This window comes from Musca vetustissima, unplaced genomic scaffold (genome assembly GCF_032173495.1).
Source record: "Musca vetustissima isolate MV318-11 ecotype Yass unplaced genomic scaffold, APGP_CSIRO_Mvet_v1 utg833, whole genome shotgun sequence".
Taxonomy (NCBI): domain Eukaryota; kingdom Metazoa; phylum Arthropoda; class Insecta; order Diptera; family Muscidae; genus Musca; species Musca vetustissima.
Genome location: NW_026877381.1, coordinates 6,798 through 21,546, shown reverse-complemented (window position 1 = coordinate 21,546; position 14,749 = coordinate 6,798). Strand labels below are relative to the sequence as shown.

The 14,749-nt window shown below is 34.4% G+C and overlaps 5 non-coding genes across 5 annotated transcripts; 3 read left to right on the top strand and 2 right to left on the bottom strand.

The window, feature by feature from the left end:
- Window positions 1-7,619: 7,619 nt before the first annotated feature.
- Window positions 7,620-7,692, bottom strand: Trnaa-agc (transfer RNA alanine (anticodon AGC)). Its single transcript has one exon. It is a non-coding gene; the product is annotated as a tRNA-Ala (tRNA).
- A 589-nt stretch (window positions 7,693-8,281) lies between these two features.
- Trnaa-agc (transfer RNA alanine (anticodon AGC)) lies at window positions 8,282-8,354 on the top strand. The gene has a single exon. It is a non-coding gene; the product is annotated as a tRNA-Ala (tRNA).
- A 1,656-nt stretch (window positions 8,355-10,010) lies between these two features.
- On the top strand, window positions 10,011-10,083 carry Trnaa-agc (transfer RNA alanine (anticodon AGC)). The gene has a single exon. It is a non-coding gene; the product is annotated as a tRNA-Ala (tRNA).
- Window positions 10,084-12,251: 2,168 nt separating this feature from the next.
- Window positions 12,252-12,324, bottom strand: Trnaa-agc (transfer RNA alanine (anticodon AGC)). The gene has a single exon. It is a non-coding gene; the product is annotated as a tRNA-Ala (tRNA).
- Window positions 12,325-14,430: 2,106 nt separating this feature from the next.
- Window positions 14,431-14,503, top strand: Trnaa-agc (transfer RNA alanine (anticodon AGC)). Its single transcript has one exon. It is a non-coding gene; the product is annotated as a tRNA-Ala (tRNA).
- The last annotated feature ends 246 nt before the right edge of the window (window positions 14,504-14,749 follow it).

The window sequence follows — 14,749 nt, the reverse complement described above, 5'->3', positions numbered from 1 at the left end:
TAAGTTACAAACCTTAACAAGCATTGGTTTTGATTTACCAGCTCATTTAAAATCTTAAAAATAAAAAAAAAATCGAGAATGGGTGGGGTTCCCTTAAAAATCACCCTTTAACTGGATTAATAATTATACACTTCAGGTCCAGTCCATAATTCAGATTTTATTGAAATTATTTTTTTCAACTTGATTCATGATGAAATAAATTTATTTTCACCTTATGTCATATACATCCTTGCTTCCATCAATGGTCTATACTTGTCTTGATAAATCTTCCCCATAGAATTATTTCTTACAAGCTTTTTTAACATAACAATACCAAATATTCTATTAGAAACTTTACCAGCAAATGGTGGTAATAAGGAATTCCTGTCTTCAGGATATTTCATAAATATCCGCTTATTTTCGATTTTTTCTTTTCATTTTTTTGGCCACAAGGATTTTCCAGCAGACCACACCAAATCGATGTAAATTCTATACAAAAAAAGGCAAGAACGTAGTAGACTAAGTGCGAATATGCACGTGTTGCAAGACATTTTCTATGCGGGTGTGTTTTCATGTCCGACATTACTGCCAATGTTGCCTCGCACTCAGCCATTGTTGTTCTGTGTTCTCCTTTCGACACGTATTTTTATTATTCCTTCAACTTTTTTCACTACCAGGAACCATTTGCCTTCTTCTATTTCTACCATCTTGTAGACATATTTTGATGCAAGTCATTTTCGCATTAGCAGCATACTTTAAGTTTTTCATTGTTGCCACTTTGATAATAATGACTTGGCTGATGTTGCAGCTCCTGCCAAGCCAAGTTGCATGTTGAGTTGATGTTCGGTTGGTTGTGGCGACCATTGCAGGTGGCGCTTGGCGTTTATTCATCGTTGCTCGCTTTGTTGATGATGGCCGCCGCACTCAAGAAGTTACATTAATTTGTGGCTCACCATTGTGCGGTGTGTGGGTGTCTGTGTATACATTTCTTCCTCATTCCACCTATTACCGTGTTCGTTTATACAAAACATGTTGTTTCTTTTTTTATTAAGATATGCAACAAAGGCATCGCAGTGAAAGTTGCGAAAAAGGTGTAAAAGTATAAATAGAAGGCGTTGGTAGCAAAAAAGTAGTATTCGTGTTTCTGTTTTGTTGTTTGCTTTACTATTTTTCTGAACTTCTAATGAGTTTTTATTCCTCAGATTGAATGAAGTTAGTTTAGCTTGTGGATGGAAGGTACTCGCTCGTTGTAACATATTTTTAAGTGGTGCAATTAAATGTTGATATTTAAACGTTTAGTTTTGAGTTTATGAATAGCCCAGAGGTATGCTACAATTTATGTTGTATACATATATATATCTTAACAGTGGTGTTCAGAAGATTGTTGATTTTCCAATAGTGATCAACAGTGAGTTTCATATTTGCGTGTTTGTTAAGTGATGTTGACTGAGTTTAATTATTCGCCAGACGAAACAAATTAAGCTACAATCTTAAAACTTTACACGATAGTTAACGGTTTAAAGTATTAAATATAGGGCGATTTTTTAAGATATATAGAAAAGGGTTTCAATAAAAAAAACACATCAACTTCAGGAATACACATGACATATTTTTGAATCGTTCATATAATTAATGTTTGAAGAATATGTCATGCAAATGTATTTCCGGTAGCTCACACCATTCACAGCTACGTTACGATTCGCATAATCTTCGAAGATGACTGATTCTCAGTCCAAAATCTACAATTTAGTACAACAAAATTTTCTACACAAAAACTTTCCAAGACAAGTGAGAGAAAAGACGAACAGCTAAATAATGACGCTTTATGTTCTTTTGTTGAAATCGTGATAGAGCTCGTAACATTTAGGATAGAGCTTTGAAACCACTTTTGCAATAATAGGTAGTAAAAGTGGTACCATATAACTGCCCTCCGATTTCGTATTGGAAAATAAATCTTCGTACCAAAAATGAAATCAATTCATATGTAGAAATACTTCCCATATATAACTCGTGCGTTTTTATACCCTCTGTGGTACAGGCTATTATGTCTTTGAAATTAGAGAAAATCGGTTCAGATTTAGATATAGCTCCCAAATATATTTATGTCCGATTTTATTTAAATGGAGCCCCAAATTCCCAAAGTTTGTCCGATTGCGAAAATAAATTTCAGAGCGTACGGAATTAATTTCGAATTTACGTATGTGCAATTTTCTTAAAATCGGTTTAGATTTATACAAATTGCACAGCGTACTGAATTAATTATAGATTGAAGTGTTTTGGAATTGGTTCATATTTAGATATAGCTTCTATATATATTTTCGTTCGATTTTATGTAAATGGTGCAACAAACTGCCAAGATTGTCTGTTGAAATTGGTTCTGATTTAGATATATCTCCTATATATATATATATATATATATATAAAATAGAAAAAATTTGTTTGTTTGTTTGTATGTTACCGATAGACGCCAAAACCGCTAAACAGATCTTAATGAGATTTACACTGTATGTCGGGGCATGCCCTGAAAGTAACATAGGCTATATAAACTTTTAAAATTCCGCGTGGATGCGGAGTTATAGCATCAATAGTAAACATACATCAAAATTTCTGAACATGTAATATGCGTTTATCTTAAGAACGGTTACAGATACCGTTTTCAAAATTTGCCTGAATAACGAAGGTGTGAATATACACCATCCATACAAAAATGAGCATGGTACGATCAACGGAAATGCACTTTTTACTGCATTTTAAAAATCTGCATATTTAAAATTTAAAATATTTTGTTTGTAGACTCTAAAAATTCTGAAAAGATTTTACTAAGATTTTCACAGAACGTCATAACATGCCCTGGGAATAACATATGCTATATAAACTTCTAAGATTTCACGAAGATGCGGTGTTATAGCATCGAACGTGATCATACTTCAAAAATTATGAACATGTAATTTGTGTACATCTTAAGTACGGTTATAGATACCGACTTCAAACTATTGCTGAATAACGTGAGTTTAAATACGCATCATCCACACAACATGACCGCGGACAAGGGAAAATGCACACCTCCTTGCAATTAAATCTATACGTAGAAAATAAAAAAAAAATGTTTATGGGCTGAAAAACCACTAAACAGATTTTACTAAAATGTTCATAGTAAGTCAAGCGTTCCCATGGAAGTAACATAGGTTAGATAAAACTGAGGAGTATTCACACATCTTAGAGAGTGAAAATATGGTTGAGTAACATGGATACAAATACTCATCACCCGATGAAGATATTTATATTGAAATATGTATGTATGTATGTACTATATTGAAATAAAAATTGTGTAAAATTAAAAAAAAAATGGTTGACATTATAATTTTCCATTTTTGTCAGTTTTTGAAAACAAGTTTATTTTGAACAAAATCAAACAAAATGTTATTTGAATTCAAAAAAAGACCAGTAAGGAACTGGGCCGGACTTGGCCGACTATATGATACCCTTCACCACTTGGGGTATATTCTACATATCCTTACAATTGCATTTCAAAGTGCCATCGAGGGAATATGCTCATGTCATTCTGTAATCTATGCTAAATTTATATTTATTTGGGCAGATTTATGTAAAATTGGACGAATATATATGTATATATGGGAACTATATCGAAATCTGAACCGATTTCCCCGAAACATACAACTCATCATTCGAGACTAAATTCAGTACGCTATGCCAAATATCGAGCAAATCGAAGGATATAAAGGGACTTTGGTGCACTATTTACCTAAACTCGGACGAAAATATATATGGGAGCTAAATCCAAATCTGAACCCATTTTCACGAAATGTGACACACGCCGTTCTAGACTTAATTCCGTACGTTATGCCAAATTTCGTGCAAATCGAAGGATATATAGGGACTTTGGTGCACCATTTACATTAAATTGGACGAATATATATATATATATATATGGGAGCTATATCTAAATCTGAACCGATTTTCACGAAATTTAACACACATCATTCTAGACCTAATTTAGTACGCTGTACCAAATTTCGTGCAAATCAAAAGATATATAGGGACCTTGGTACACCATTTACCTTAAATCGGACGAATATATATATGGGAGCTATATCTAATTCTGAACCGATTTTCAGGAAACTTAACACACATCATTCTAGACCCTATTCATTACGCTGTGTCAAATTTCGTACAAATCGAAAGATATATTTGGACTTTGGAACACCATATACATTAAATCGGACGAAAATATATATGGGAGCTATATCTAAATCTGAATTAATTTTTCCCAATTTCAATAGGGTGACCAATTAAGTGACCTGTGCCAAATTTCATCCAAATTACATTACATTATAATTTTTCAATAGTTTTTACTTTGCGAAAAAATTTTGTTTCAAGAAAACAAAAATTACCACCATTACAGAAAACAGCGAATTACTTAATAACTACTATACAACTACTACAACAGGGACATTTCACACTCTTTTGTAGTGTTAATGGGAGCATATAAAAATACCAGGGTATACCTAATTTCAAAATTAAATTTAGTGTATATTGCAGCAGCATATAGGATGCTTACTAATTAATGAAATCTAAATTTTAATTTGATAACTTCAGCAAGGGCAGCGAAGCGCCACGGGTCCCGCTTGTTTTATATAAATATATAAATGGCGCACCAAACTCCAAATCACATATTTAATTTCGTCCGATGTCATGGTCTTTCAAAAATACTAGTCTAGTCGCAAAGTGGTCGGTCATCTCCGACATTTTTTACTTTTCTTACTGTTTTTTTTTATAAAATACACAACTATATTGTCAGGGTACTACAGCGTTGGCCAGCCCCAAGAGTTTGTAACGCCTCGAAATATTAGACCTAGACCATCCTTTTAGTATACCGATCGTCATATCTGGACTAGCTTAGTCGATCTAGATTTGTGTGACCAAAGAATAAGCATGCCGGTCAATATTTAAGGGGTCAAATAGACCCCGACTTTTGTGTTAAACATGACAAAATTGTTATTCTATGGCGTAAATATTTACTCCTATAGACATAGACCCGAGAAGTTGATAGTATATCCAACGGAGTGGTTAAATTGATAGCAATTATAGTATCGTATGTACTCGAATGTAGGTGTTACACGTAGATATTTACAGGTGCTTATGTATTCAGATATTATTTAGTAACACATTACCACGTTTGAGGGCGGAAATGCAGCGCTGATCGCTTTGAAATGTTCCAAGATGGTTCCAGTTATGGACAAGGACAACACCTATAATTTTCGGTAATGATTTTTGGGATGAAGTGGACCGAAAACTTGTATTTTTTGTGTTTTTTGAAGTTTTAATATAGGCCACAATTATAAGCCGAAGATCACAACACAACCCACGGTGAAGGGAATATGGAAAAGTAATTAGACTGTGCTGAATATTAGTAATATTCGGAAAATATAGCAGTGTAAGGTAGAGGTGCTGTTGACCTCTAATCGGGCAAGAGGGTGCAACTATCACGAAATGTTGCCCAGGCTCGGAATAAAAATTTGCCGAAAGTTAGAGTTCTGTGGTAGGTGTGTAGGGTATAGTATTGGCCGACCATACTATACTGCTCCGTTCACAGTTATACCACACTGTGGTACAGGGTATTATGTGTTTGTGCCTATGTTTGTAACAGGCAAAAGGAAACGAGATAGACCCATGGTTCCTTTTGCGAATATGTATTGAATCTGAGACTATTATGCATGTCTGTCCATGTTAAATTGTGAACATGGTACAGGTCGCATTTGTGGTCCGAATTGGATGAAATTTGACACATCTCATTTATTTGGTTCAGATTTTCATTTGGGAAAAATCGGTTCAGATTTTTTTAGTTCAGATTTTTGTCCGATGTCATGTAATAGTACACCAAACTTAAAATCGGTTAGCAGGTACGGTGTATAGGTATATAACAGTGTCGGCTAATCAATGAAGTTGAGTTGGAACTGTCCACATGATTTAAAAAAAAATATTCGGCATATAAACACATTGTAGACGAATACAGTGAACATGATCCAAACTATGTGTAATTTTTAGAAGGTAATGATATTTTGTAATAGTTTTTTTTTTAGAAAAAGTTCTGACTGCAGAATTATGTTTCGTGAATATAGAAAAATTATTTCACCATTTAGTGTGTCACTATAAGTTTAACAATGACATGGAGGTATGTACTAATTTCAACAGATGTAGCTCTTGGGTCGAACAAATAAACTGTGCTCTACGCTATACAGATGTCTTGACGACATGTCTATACGACATTGGATAATTCGAAATTTCAAGTCACGATGACTATGTGTAGGCGGTGCATTTTAAAGCCCATGCGCACGTGACTAATTGACATAATGACATTTAATTCAATTTTAAGAAATTGGATTGAACACTGTAAAACCTTCACATATGGGGATGTAGCTCAGATGGTAGAGCGCTTGATTAGCATGTGATAAGGATCTGAGAGCATTGTTTCTGTTTCATAGAGAATATTCAGTCATTACTGTCATTTTTGAAACGACTCATAGATATGCAAGTGGGTGGGTAAGTCCACAATAATGTGTTGAGAATCTTTTATGAAAGTTTCGAAAACATTACCAAATTTTAGCAATAATCCCGTTGTTATATGTGAAGTATGTCAAATTCATAACTATATCAGACTCCGATACAGGTATTTAAGGGAACCCCCCCCCCCATTCTCAATTTTTTATTTTTAAGATTTTAAATGGGCTGGTAAATGAATACCAATGCTTGTTAAGGTTTGTAACTTGGCACATATGTATTTGAAGATTTAAAAAGGAAGAAAAATAATTTACCAAAATTTGTTCTTGTTGTTTTGTTGTTGTTTTTTGGGTTCAAAGAAAAGTCCATATTTTCGATGGCGGGCATGATAACTCCTCACTGGAACATCGGAATCCGAAAATTCCAACTGTTTTAGAAAGAGGACATGTCTGGCTCTCGTATGAACTAGGATTATTGACTTCGCACAACAATTAACAAAATGGCGGAACTTTGAAAAAAATTTTATGGAAAATCGCCTATTTTTTACCACAAACTAAGTTAAAAAATAAGGAAGATCTTCACCGATTAGCTTTATCCTAGTTCATACGAGAGCTACACACTCCCAGAGAAACGTGTCAAAATTTGAAACCGATTGGATTATTAGTTTTTGAGTTATCGTGCCCGCCATTCGTTTTGAGAAAAACGCGTTTAAAGTTTGAGAAGCCCTTTAGCCGTCACTTGATGCTAACACAATAAATCGGCTATATCTTTAAGAGTTCTTGAGATTTTCACTTGAAATTTTGTAGAGACATTCTGGAATTAGAGTAGATTCGAATTAAATCAAAAAAAATGTTGACACCGAGAATGGGGGGGGTCCCCTTAAGGTAAGGATGTCCTCTTAAAACTGTAACTACAACATTACAGAAAATACTTGTGGATATTATGTTTTAAATCCTTACTAATATAATTCAAATCGGAAGGTAGCGTTTTCTTTGGACTATTAAAAATTCGTGTATATTATACCCGGTTTTCAATTTTTATGCAAAATTTCTAGGTTAGGGTCATGGACGGTATGACAAATTAAATATACATTCCATTTGATGGTGTATGATACAAAAATCTGGAGATGCGGGGCATCGATCCCCGTACCTCTCACATGCTAAGCGAGCGCTCTACCATCTGAGCTACATCCCCAATTACAAATAGATTTCATTTTTACCCAATTTAATTTATTTTGTGTAAAAATTGTGTATTGAAAAAGTGCAGCAAGTAATGCAAACACAGCGATATTGAAAACAAGCTACAACTACGCTATGGTATGCTAACCATGAGTTCGTGACGTTCATGGTCGTAAAAGAAAACTACGTGATATCTGAAAATAATATCATGTAGTGATACGAAACTTATAAAGTCTTGAGATATTAGTCAAATTGTAATCTACAATTTATTAATAACCCGAAATGACTTATTGTAACTAATTTGCAATTAGTACCTGGGAACTTTTAAGTAGAGGGAATAACTCACATGTTGGGTCATATAAAAATGCGGACCAGAAAACGCTAAACTATATAAATTATGACAACAAAAATATATAACAGGACAAGCATTGTGAGCATAACGACTAAACTCAAAAAGTACCTTAGTATAAAACCTTGGACAATTTTAACATTCGTGTCACGATGACTTGGTATAGGCGGTGCATGGTAATATTTATGCGTCCATTAATAGTAAATATACTAAATTGTTTATCAAATTGGATTGCACCGACATTCAATACGTATATGGGGATGTAGCTCAGATGGTAGAGCGCTCGCTTAGCATGTGAGAGGTACGGGGATCGATGCCCCGCATCTCCAGAAAACATTTTGGATTTATTGAAGATATATGGGCAGTAAAATCCGATGTACATTGTGATACGTCAAATTGCAGCGGATATGCAGTAAAGGACCTGCAAAATATCCATAAGAGATGTCTCTCCAACATACGAGGACCTGTTTGAAGGATATATGTGCGCTAAAGGGTCTTTAGATAATCGGAACAAAAAACAAGAAATGGACAAACGGTGTACGGGTACCGGGCTATATCATAACCTATATCACATTGTGTGCATATATATATGGGAGCTCTACTTAAATTTGAACCCATTTCAATAAAACTTAAGATCCTTCATTTTGGGTTCTATTTACATTATAATGTCATCTAAATCGGAACACATTTGATGAAACCCTAATACTCGTAAATCTGAGATTAATTTGGTACCCTGTGATGTTATCTGCGTCGTTCGCATATCGTTCGTTCGATATCTCAAAGTTCGACGAAAGTATAGTCACCTATTTCGATAGAGTGAGTGAAAATGGGAATATTTCATAATCAACCAAATATATCGTTTAAAATTACGATAACTTTCATTGTAATGGTGTATTTTATTTAAACTGGTTATAAATTGACATTCCTGGTTACAATCAATCACCACCACATAACGAAAGACCGGCATAAATCAAAAATCGTGATATTTGAGGAAATGATGCAGCATTTTTTGCTATATTAGACTTGTGCTAAAAATTCAGATTAATATTGCTTACATACCCTGATTGAGAAGCTGTGGATGATCCTTGTAATGTATGAGTAAATTGAGAACTTAAAACGCATTTTCTGCAAAATCTTTTTTTTTATTTATGCCCGATATTTGGACAACGCCTGATTATGGAAAGTTTACGAGTCCCAATTGCATGCATGGTGTCATATGACATTTCAGAAAGTTTTAGCTCCCAATATATCTTAGATCAAAAGATCGTCTGGAGATGCGGGGCATCGATCCCCGTACCTCTCACATGCTAAGCGAGCGCTCTACCATCTGAGCTACATTCCCATATATACATAAGGAATGATATCGAAATTGATAACCAATTTTAAACTTAAATTCCTACCATTAAAGACAATTAGACATGGGCGCATGCGCATTACAATGCAATACGCAGTCATCGTGACATGAATGTTCAAATAGTCCAAGGCCTTACGCACAGGCCTTGCTGCGCGATATATATATATATATATATATTTTAGTTGTCATTATTAACTATATTGGAACATTGACTATTAAAATTTTGACTGTATATTTGGATTGCTTCCTCCTATATTTGGATTGATTCCCCCAATATTTGGATTACTACCCCTTTTATATAGTTCGCTGGTCCTACTTGAAAATTAGCTGTAATTCATTATTTCGGTGTAATGCATCGGGGTAATGATTTTAGTATTTGAGTAATATCAGAAGACATTGAAAATCATTGATTTCAACAAAGCCTTGTTAAAAAAATACCTATACGTGATATGCGTTTCTTTGACCGAATAAACAATGAAGGTAACGAACAATGAGTTCGAACATACCATTGCATAGTTGTAGCTTATGTCTACTACTGCTGTGTCTTTGTTTTTGCTGCACATTCCAATTCCATTATTGTGTTAATTAATGTATTAAATTAATTTTGGTAAAAAAAATTCTATTTTTAATTGGGGATGTAGCTCAGATGGTAGAGCGCTCGCTTAGCATGTGAGAGGTACGGGGATCGATGCCCCGCATCTCCAGATTTTTATAATTTTCAAAATCAAATAGGAGGAAGATATATTTTAATTTTGTTGTTGTTGGAGACCTTTATATATTCTTGATCTATTGATAGAGTTCGCAATATTCTAGATATAGCTTTGAAAATTGGAGTAATTATTGAAAACCCGGTAATTAAATTTACGAGTTTTGTGTAGCCCCAATAAAACGGTATAATCAAATTATAAACAGTTTTGAGGATTTCAACGACTATTTGTAATAAAATTGGCTCAGATGTCGCAGTTATCGGTTTTAAAGAAATTACATACCACACGGACGTGTGTTCAAAGTTTGGCATATATCCATAGACGGATTGTAATATGGCAAGTCAATATAGAGTATTTTAGAGATTTACCTTTTAAGGGCCGGTTTGTGAGTATACTAAACAATAAAACCATAAATTGAAAGATACTTCCAGAACGGATTTTAGTTCTCACCATAAGTAATTTGGGGTTACACAGACCAAATTCTGTATGGTACAGAAATTGCGCTCTGAGAATCGTACTGGAGCGTTCCAAAAGATGCGGGGCATCGATCCCCGTACCTCTCACATGCTAAGCGAGCGCTCTACCATCTGAGCTACATCCCCACTTATGTAAGTTTTATAAACTGCAAACCAATTTTATAAAATTAATCTTATTTAATTCACAATAATGTCAACTAATCACGTGTGCATGGGCATTATAATGCACCACCTACACGCAGTCATCGTGACATGACTTTTCAAGTGGTCCAATGTCTTAGACTTTGGTTGGTCATTAGTAAACTTATCATTGCTTCTTCAATTGAACAATGGTTGGGTCATTGGTGAACAATTTAATAAAATCGATCGAAAATATATATGGGAGGTATATCTTAATCTGAACCGATTCTCAGCAATTAAAATATAGTTTGTCCATATCAAAATGAATGAGACGTGCTATATTTCTTTCTGTTTACAAAAGTAAATGGAGGGTGAAAACTGCTTAGCAGAAAAGTGTCCCGCCCCATGTTATACCCTACACAACTATGTTGTCAGGGTATTTTGGTTTTGTGCCAAAGAATAAGCGTGCTGTTTCGATAAAGATCGGTAAATATTTAGCGGCTTAATGCAAACTTTGCATTCTATGGGGTATTTATTTACTCCTGGAGAACATAGCCCGCATAAGTTGACAGTATATCCAAGAGGAGTGGTTGACCTATAAACTTATACCAATTATATGGCTGTATGTAGATAAGAGAGTTATTCGTAAATATTTAAGGTGGTCTACATATGCTTATATGGTTTAGTATTATCATTACCAAACACTAGAGGGCGGAAATGTAGCGCTGGTGGCTAGGAAATGTTGCTTTAGGTTCCGGGTATGGTCAAAACAACGACTTAAATTTTAGATGATGATATGCTGGAAATATAGATCCTCAGGAAGGTGTGTAGTTTATCATATGATCGGCTCCGTCCGATTACACTGCTCCGCTCACTGGTTATATTTGGAACTGACCGTTATTTGACACTCAGTCTTCTAGAAGTGTGTTGTTAATCAGAAGTTTTTTTTTTGTATTCGGTGTTCTGACTACCTACTAAATATGATTACAGTGCGATCACTTTTTTGATTAGCCTCCAGTTTGGGCACCTTTTCCCTAATGGACAGTAATTTTATATTTTGGACTTTCATTGAGTTAAATATCCCTACCAAAAATTCTCAATTGGGTCCAATTTTGCGGTACGGGTATGGTAATCTCATTTTAAACATTGGTTTGGGTTTTTTAACAGCTCGAGATAATGACACCGACCCATTTTTGGTATTTCGAAGGTTTTAGCCGCATTTCCCGTCCATTTTCGGTATTATAAAGTTTTTAACCCAATTTTCACATTAATGTGCGCCTCATATGCCGTCTTGTTCTTCAATCTCAAAATCACATATACATAGACACATAATGCTCATTCTTCCAAGGGTATATATGTGGGAGGTCGAAACACACTGTTCTACTTAAAACATTATACATTTTTAAAACTAAACATTCCCATCAATCAAATCAAGGCCTTATTGCTGCATTGTTTGTTGAAAACTGCACTTTCGGGTGGAGTTTTAAATATTTGAACCAATTTATTGTTGATTTAATTCCACTAATAATTTATTCAATATTTTATTAAGATCACTATTAAAATTATTATTGGAGATGCGGGGCATCGATCCCCGTACCTCTCACATGCTAAGCGAGCGCTCTACCATCTGAGCTACATCCCCATGCAATTAAAGTGAATGCCGTTTTATACAACTTCAAAATTATATATGTATGTGAATGCATACAATTTACAAACAAATCGAAAATTTAATCTACATTTGCATTTAAAAAATTTTTAACTTTGTCCAAAAATATAGGTTACCCCAAATGTGTGTTGTCACTACCATTGACATTAAAAAAGTCATGAATCTGCATTTCAATAAAATTTCAATAAACATATTCGCCGACGTCGTCATCATCGGATGATTTGTTCGTCAACAGCTCAGCGACACATTCAACTTCAGCATAAATAATCAAATCAGATAAAAATATTTTTTTTTATTATTGTTTAAATGTGCATAAGGTTGAAATATTAAAGTAGTGAAAGTATTTATTTAATGGCTGTCTTTAAAGTGTTGACGAACTTTATTAAACCGATGGCTGTTGTGCATTGTAAATATATGCAGTAAAGAATATAGATTTTCGTGAATATTCAGTGGGTGTATAAAAAAATTCGATAATATTGATCTGATTATTGCAATTAGTTTTACGTGCACCACAAAAATCATTGAGGATTTCAGGGGATATATTTATTATAACAGTGGATAACATTAAGCTAAACAAAAGGAACAAATATAATACACAACTTTTAATAATCGTAAAAAGCCTTCACTTAAGGGGACCCCCCCATTCTCGGGGTCAATTTTTTTGATTTAATTCGATTCTACACTAAATCAAGAATGTCTCTACAAAATTTCAAGTGAAAATCTCAAGAACTCTTGAAGATATAGCCGATTTATATTATTTAACTTTAAGGGGACCCCCCCATTCTCGGGGTCAAAATTTTTGTTGATATAATTCGAATCTACACTGATTAAAGAATGTCTCTACAAAATTTCAAGTGAAAATCTCAAGAACTGTTGAAGATATATCCGATTTATTGTGTCAGCATCAAGTGACGGCTGAAGGGCTTCTCAAACATTAAACGCGTTTTTCTCTGAACATTTTTTTGCGAATGGCGGGCACGATAACTCAAAAACTAATAATCCAATCGGTTCCAAATTTTGCAACGTTTCTCTGGGAGTGTATAGCTCTCGTATGAACTAGGATAAAGCCAATCGGTGAAGATCTTCCTTATTTTTTAACTTGGTTTTTGGTAAAAAATCCGCGATTTTTCAAAAATATTTTTTCAAAGGGCCACCATTTTCTTAATTTTAGAGCGAAGTCAATAATCCTAGTTCATACGAGAGTCAGACATGTACTCTTTCTACACCGTTGGAATTTTCGGATTCCGATGTTCCAGTGAGGAGTTATCATGCCCGCCATCAAAAATAAGGACTTTTCTTTAATTACAAAAAAACAACAACAAAACAATAACAAAATTTTTTTGTAAATTATTTTTCTTCTCTTTTAAATCTTCAATTATATATGTGCAAAGTTACAAACCATAACAAGCATTGTTATTGATTTACCAGCCCATTGAAAATCTTGAAAAAATAAAATCGAGAATGGGGGGAGTTCCCATAAACGCATTTTTCCCTTTTGCGCATGGCGGGCACGATAACTCAAAAACTAATAACCCAATCGATTCTAAATTTTTACACATTTCTCTGTGAGTGTATAGCTATCGTGTGAACTAGGATAAAGCCAATCGGTGAAGATCTTCCCTATTTTTTAACTTGGTTTTTGGTCAAAAATCGGCAATTTTCCAAAAATATTTTTTCAAAGGTCCGCCATTTTGTTAATTTTAGAGCGAAGTCAATAATCCTAGTTTATACGAGAGCCAGACATGTACTCTTTCTAACACCGTTGGAAGGAGTTATCATGCCCGCCATCAAAAATAAGGACTTTTTTAATTACAAAAAAACAACAACAAAGCAGTAAAATTTTTTTTTGTAAATTATTTTTTTTTCTCTTTTAAATCTTCAATTATATATGTGCAAAGTTACAAACCTTAACAAGCATTGGTATTGATTTACCGGCCCATTGAAAATCTTGAAAAATTAAAATCGAGAATGGGTGGAATGGGTGGAATGTCACGTATGCGCATTAATCAGTGCATTTAATAGCCCATACGTATCTACCAATTTCAATTTATGAAAGATTGATTTAAAATACATTTTATATAGGGGGATGTAGCTCAGATGGTAGAGCGCTCGCTTAGCATGTGAGAGGTACGGGGATCGATGCCCCGCATCTCCAAAAATTCTTTTAAATAAAAGAAAATGGGTTGTATGCCCAAGTTCAATTATCACCAGGGTTTTTAAGTATGGTTGTTGGGGCCAATCACCCAACTTACCAAGACTGACCACCACGGATGTCTAAACCCTGGTCAACCCGATTTGCCTGCAACTTCTGGGACGATTTCACTGACTTCGTCGGTGACTGCTGGTTTACTTTTTGATGCCTTTCTGAGGCAACAACTCCACAACAATTATAGAAACTTTT